Below are 6,431 nucleotides of genomic sequence, written 5' to 3'. Positions count from 1 at the left end.
CGCCGAGACCCAAGCAGGAGCTGGAGCGGAGCGGTGAGTAGTTTCGAGTGCGAACCGGGCTGAGCTCACCCTCTTCCAGAACACCCAGGACAGGGAATGGGAAGTGGAGGAGGTCGTCCAGCGCCTCCTACCTCCTCCACAGCAGGTGGCGGGAGCCTAGGTTGCATTCCCAAAGCTGGAGGGGCTGCAAGGTGGTTTGGATCCCGGCTACCGGGCGATCCCGGGATCTGAAGAGCGTGCAAACTTTTTCCCGTGGTGGTGACCGGCTCCGTGCGGTATTGCTTTGCTCGGGTGCTTCTTTCATCCTATGGAAGGGGTGGAGGTCCCTGGGTTCCGGAGTAGTGAGCAGGCGGCGAGACTCCCAGGCCCTCGGCCGGCTATCGGAAAGGACGGCGAGAGCAGAGGAGGGTTGAGTCTCAAGACTTAGCCGCCCTCAGTCCTCGTCTTGAGAATTCTGCGGTAAGGAGAGCCCCGGGAAAGGCCCGGGGGACGTGGGACTCCCAGCCACTGTCTGCTACCTATGTACAACGCACAGTACTACTGGCTCGAGTGGGAGGGCGGCGGGGGTGCAAGAGCAAACCGCCTCCCCGCGGCCGTTGCAGAGCGCTCGCACCCGGGGCTAGAAGCCCTGGCTTCAACCAACCCTTCGGGTCGCACAGAGCCGACACTTTCGGCTTTCCTGGGGATGGAGACCAGGGGCGCTTCGGGTACACCTGGACGGAATGCGGGGTCCGGGGACAACAAAGAGGAGTGTGGACAGACCAGAGCGTCTTGGCTGCTGGAAGATCGGGACTCGGGTTGAGTTTCCGAGAACGGGTCGGAGAGGGACTGTGAGGAGCTCGGCCCCAGTTCTCAGATCCTGTCCTACAGGGACTCGGAGGGGAAACGCCGCGGTGGCGCTCGGGACGGCGGGTCTCAGGGACGACCCCCTCCCCCAGGGCGACAGCGGATTCCTGGAGGCTCCCAGCTTCGCGCGCCGCCTCGCAGCCGGTTCTTTTGTGTTCAGCAGTCCAGGAGAGGCCCCTGCGAAGCCGGGAATGAGGGAGGGAGGGAGGGAGAGCACCGATCTGGTGGCAGCTTGGAGGAAAGGTGCCCGCATTTCCTGCAGTTCGTCCTTGCTCCGGGAGCCCACTCTGTTGCTCTCTTGTTCAGTTGTGCACTTTTCTCATGCCCGGGCCGAGAAAGGTTTGCTCGATGTCTTGTGGGCGGTTGCTGGTCTTTGTTAAGCGAGTGAAAGATTGAGGTCCTGCAGGCCCCTCCACCCCAACTCAGTAGAGACCCAAACAACTGGAACAATGAGCTGCATTGAACCATAAGAAAAACTTTTTCCTTTTGGTTGGCCAATTGAATATTGGCAAATTCATACGGTTTAGCTTGAATGACTACTTACTTTTCTCATTCTTTTGTGAATTTACCTCTTTGAATCACCACGGAGCTGACATCTGCCTACATGAACCTAGGAGTCAGAGTTGTTGGCCGTTAAAGTTTATGGACAGCACAGGTTGTGCTAACTTCTTTACCTGTAAGCATGTTAATCTGCCCACCCCACGCAGAAGCCCGTTTCACGTCAGAGAACGTAAGCAACTGTCATTCTCGCAGGATTAGCGAGTGGGACCAGAGAGACCTGGCCCAATTTGAAAACTTGGCATTTACTTGCTATTTATCAGGGCTCTTTAGTTTTTTCTTTTAAGTGTTCCGTAAAAATTTTTATGGACTTCCTTATGATTTCTATATTGAAGTATTTCTCTGTGTTCTAGTTCAGGGAAGTAAACCAACACACCAAAGGACAAAACACATCAAACACACTAGGAATCAAAGAAATGACTCAGTGGTTGGGAACACTGGCTGCTCCTCTACAGGGCCCGGGGTTCAATTCCCAGCACCTACATGGCAGCTCACAACTGTCTGTAACTCCAGTTTCAGGAGATCCATGGCAACAGACATGCACGTGGTGCACATACGTCATCACGAAGGCAAAACACCCATATAAAAGAAAAAAATCTTAAAAAAGAAAACAATATTTTACATGTTGTTGATTTTGTTTATAATTTGAGGGAAATAGGTTTTCTCAATTGTCAAGAACCACCTGCTGGTTTTTAAGAACCAGGAAGCTTTGTTACAAACAATACAAACTAGTCCAGCATGTGTGTAACAGACAGATGTTTTTTGGGGGGACAGCAGCTTAGAGGAAGTGGCAGGAGGGTTGGATAGTCAGCTTTAGCGACACAGGATGGGTGACAGGCCTCCTGGTTGGTGTATACTTGTGATGGGCATGGCAGATCTTGGATATGGCTGCTGTTCTGCCACCAGCAATCGTAGAATGAATTCAGCTAGAATCCACTCAGCTTCAGTGTCTACCCCAGGCTCAGGGCCAAGATAAAGCGTCTCACTGACCTAGATGGCTCACCCCAGGACCCATCTGGGCACCCCATGTGGTCTCACAATGAGAGGTAGGGCTGCTCCCCAGAGAACTCATAAAGGTGGGCTCAGAAGTCAAGCATCCCCACCCTCACCCCCAAAGCAGTGCCCCTGAAGACAAACATTTACATCTACCTCGGAGATCCTTGTAGAAAAGTGAGTACTTCCTTCCCATCAAAAGAAAATGGCGTGAAGCTAGTGGTCACCCCGTTTACACATGCAGAAATGGAGCTATCCAGACTTCAGACTCAGGATCATGGGAGGTACGTGCTTAACACTGACAGTAGTGGACTCAGATTCCAAAGCTTGCAATGGTGAGGCTCAATGGTGGATCAATAGTCCTGCGGGTTGGGGGGCAGTGAAGAGACGGCCTGCTGATTTTAAAGCAGCCTTAAGCGATCATAGTGATCATAAGAAATCCTAAGGGTGTAAGATTGCCAACAGGTAGGTGCCTGGCTCAGCCGTAGAAGTAAAGATGATGACCTTGTGGCAGCCTCATTCCCATCTTATTTCGGCCATCCTTTACTGGGTATCTCCTCTGTACCAAGCCCTGGGGTACCTGGAGGAGTCAGCATCCCCTGCATGTCGCACTTCATCTGGTGCAGATCAGGTCAAAACCACAGGTACAAGGTATTCATAGCTTAGTCTGTTGTCCTGAAGCTGCATCCAGAAAGCCTGCACGCATTGTCCTGGGAAAGAGGCAGGAATGAGGAAGGCAGGCAGGTATTCTAAAAATAGTGTTGGTTTCAACCTTTTGCTACCTTCAGGGATGTTGGTTAAAATGCAAATTATGACTGGCAAGATGGCTTAGTAGGGCAAAACCAAACAAAATAAACAACTGTCAAAGCTACGGGTTCAGGCTCAGAACCCTTAGTAGGGGGAGAAAACGAACCCCAGAAACTCCTTAAAGTTGTCCTCTGACTTAGGTGCCACTGTGTATATCACCTTGCCCCCACAATAAAAAAAAAATATTAAATGCAGATTTAAAAGCTCCATCCCAGCAGTTGGGTTTGGCCATCAGTATTTTAAGTCACACCCCCTTTTTAAAAAAATAAAAATTATTTTATGTGTGGGAATGTTTTGCCTGCATGTCAGTACGCATATCAGGTTCATGCCTGCTTCCTGTGGAGTCCAGAAGATACTGCATCATCTGGAACTGGAGTTTTGAATGGTTGTGCACTACCTTGTGGGTGCTGGAAGCTGAACCGAGGTCCTCTGCAAGGCCAACAAGTCAACAAGTACTCTTAGCTGCTCAGTCATCTCTCCAGCCTCAAAGCCTACTTTACAGAGACACAGGATATTCTGTGCCCATGGAGCCGGTCTCAGCAGTGGCTCTTGGCACCTGAATGGGTCCTAAAAGCTCTTTCTTTCTTTCTTTCTTTCTTTCTTTCTTTCTTTCTTTCTTTCTTTCTTTCTTTCTTTCTCTCTTTCTTCCTTCCTTCCTTCCTTCCTTCCTTCCTTCCTTCCTTCCTTCCTTCCTTCCTTCCTTCCTTCTTCCTTCCTTTCTTTCTCTGTCCGTCCCTCCCTCCTTCCCTTCCTCCCTACTTTCTTTCTTTTTTGGTTTTGTGAAACAGGGTTTCTCTGTGTAGCCCTGGATGTTCTGAAACTCACTCAGTAGAACAAATTAGTCTCAAACTCAGGGTTCCGTCTGTACCTGGGGTTTTCACTTTCACTAATATTGAGGAGAAAAATATTTTTTTACTATCTTTTTTGCAACTGCCTGCTTTGTAACTGTTGAGACTTTGATATGTTCTTAAATTTTAATACTGAAGCGGGATCTACACTTTTTGCAGGGGGATATGAAGAGATGTGTGCATTGAATCCCACATGGCCTCTGAAGCCACGGGCACCTCCATCTCTGCCTTGGTGAGCGGAGGTATTTTCTTTCCTTTGGGATTTCCTCTGTTCATTTCCACAAAGGGAGCTCAGAAGCTTGTTTATTCATAGATCTCAGGGAGATTCTATCTGTGGCTTCGTCTCATTACCAGGAAGTGTGCCTTTCTCAGCACCTGAGCCTTTAATCCGTCCAGCTTTGAGTACCTTCAGCTAAGAACAAGCTGAGACATGTGTGTGTGTGTGTGGGGGGGGGTGTTCAGAAGAAGCCCTTAGGAACCGTCACCAGGGTCACAGGGCTAGGTGTGGCTGTGGTGGAGCTTGATCCCAGGAGACACCTGGAGACCCAAGCAGTCGGTAGTTTTCCAGAGGAAGACTTCAGAGGCATTCTGTTGTAGCTCTGGACAGAAATGATTGAAGCAGGATGGGCGGTAGAAAAGAAGGTGAAATCTGAAGGAATTATAGATACATACATACAAGATATATAGGAATTCGCATTCCTCATAGATAGGAGTTTGCATCTCCATTCAAACTGCTCAAGAAATCCTACCTCTTGTCTGGGTTTTAAAGTGCACTTGTTCTAAACTTTGATTGCAAATCCCATTCTGCGCTGTGTGCTGGCACCTCTCCGCAGGGTCTGACTTAGAAAACAGGCAGTTCTTGATTGTCCCCAGGCTGGCCTAGAACTCACAGAGATCCACCTGCCTCTGTCTCTCAAGTGCTGGGACTAAAGGTGTGCACCATCGCTGCCCAGCACCCAAGAACTTCTTAATGCAAATCTGGAAATATAGGCATACAAATTAAACATTTACTGATAATAGATGATAAATAATTTTATTTTAAAACTATTTTCGCATTATATATTTTTTACCATTTTTTTTAAAGGAAACTTACATGCTGATAAGGTGAACGTGCTTGTTTAACACAGTACAACTCAAAGATACACTAATTTGAAACATGCCCAGAAATGACGGCAGGAAAATATTAAAGTTCCTTATTTCCTGTAATCAAACCATTATGTCTCTACGCGCACAATACTGCTTGTATGTTGGTAAAAACACTGCACTCTGTAAGGTGCAGCAGTCTGGAATCTGCACTAAGGCATTTCTGGCCGTGTTCACTTGTGTTGCACAGCACGAAGTGCAAAGCATATGTGCTGTGTGTTCAAAACTAAGGCTACAGTGAAGTCCCACAAAGCACTGATGAGCTGTGCAACCTACAACCTACGTCTAGGTTGCTTGCTGATTTATTTATCCTTATGAGATGGTATAGAAGTCAGAAGTCAGGTTTTTTGAATTTTTTTTGTTTTGTTTTGTTTTTTGCTTTTCGAGACAGGGTTTCTTTATGTAGCACTGGCTGTTCTGGAACTAGATCTGTAGACCAGGCTGGCCTCAAACTCACAGACATCTGCTTGCCTCTGCCTCCTGAGTGCTGGGATCAAAGGCATACACCATTACCACCTGGCTTGGGTTCTTTATTTCTTATATTTACCTGCTGAATAGAGATGCCTTCTGGCAGAATAGAAAGAACCCGTGTTGCTCTCCATCATTGCTGTGTCCCTTTCCCTTCCCAGATGTGGTGGCAGCCATCATTAGGATTCCTGTTTCTTACCATCTCTTCAAAGATGGACAGGGGCCTCTTTTGGCCCTGCTTCTCACTTCCTCGGTGACTAGTCACTGGAGACTGTGACTTGGAATGGAGGTCTCATAGGATGACCTGTGGAGATATCTTGTTTATGCTCTAACAAATAAAACTTGCCTGGTGATCAGAGTGCAGAGCTAAGCCACAGAGGCCAGTAGTGGTGGCGTACACGTTTAATAACCCCAGCTCTCTGGAGACAGAGGCAGCCGGATCTCTGTGAGTCCAAGGCCATCCTGGGCTACATGAGACTGAATCTGTCTAAAAAAGAAACAGCTCTCACAAAGATGAGCCTAGCACTTGGGGTCACATACCTTTAATTCCAGCTCTAGGGAGGTGGAGACAGGAGTGATATGGCTGGGGGGAGACGGAACTATAAGGCAGGAGGAGACAGGAACACAGGGCAGTCTGAGGATTCATAGAGATGAATGCAGTCTGAGATGCAGCCTAGGGGTTCGTAGGGACAGGACCGCCCCTTTGATCCGAGCATTGGTAGAGGTTGCTGGCCACCCGGCTTCTCTGATCCTTCGAGTTTTTATTAT

At 48.5% G+C, this 6,431-nt stretch overlaps 1 protein-coding gene across 1 annotated transcript in view; it reads left to right on the top strand.

Annotated features, from left to right (window-relative positions):
• The first annotated feature begins 302 nt into the window (after positions 1 to 302).
• Prom1 (prominin 1) overlaps positions 303 to 6,431 on the top strand; it is a 102,370-nt gene continuing 96,241 nt past the window's right edge. Inside the window, exons 1-2 of the mRNA XM_057771689.1 lie at positions 303 to 459; positions 4,212 to 4,284. The gene's annotated coding sequence lies outside the window, so the exon portion shown is untranslated. The remainder of the gene's footprint in view (positions 460 to 4,211; positions 4,285 to 6,431) is intronic.

This window comes from Chionomys nivalis, chromosome 6 (assembly GCF_950005125.1).
Source record: "Chionomys nivalis chromosome 6, mChiNiv1.1, whole genome shotgun sequence".
Classification (NCBI taxonomy): Eukaryota; Metazoa; Chordata; class Mammalia; order Rodentia; family Cricetidae; genus Chionomys; species Chionomys nivalis.
This window is presented reverse-complemented; position numbering and strand designations above follow the sequence as displayed.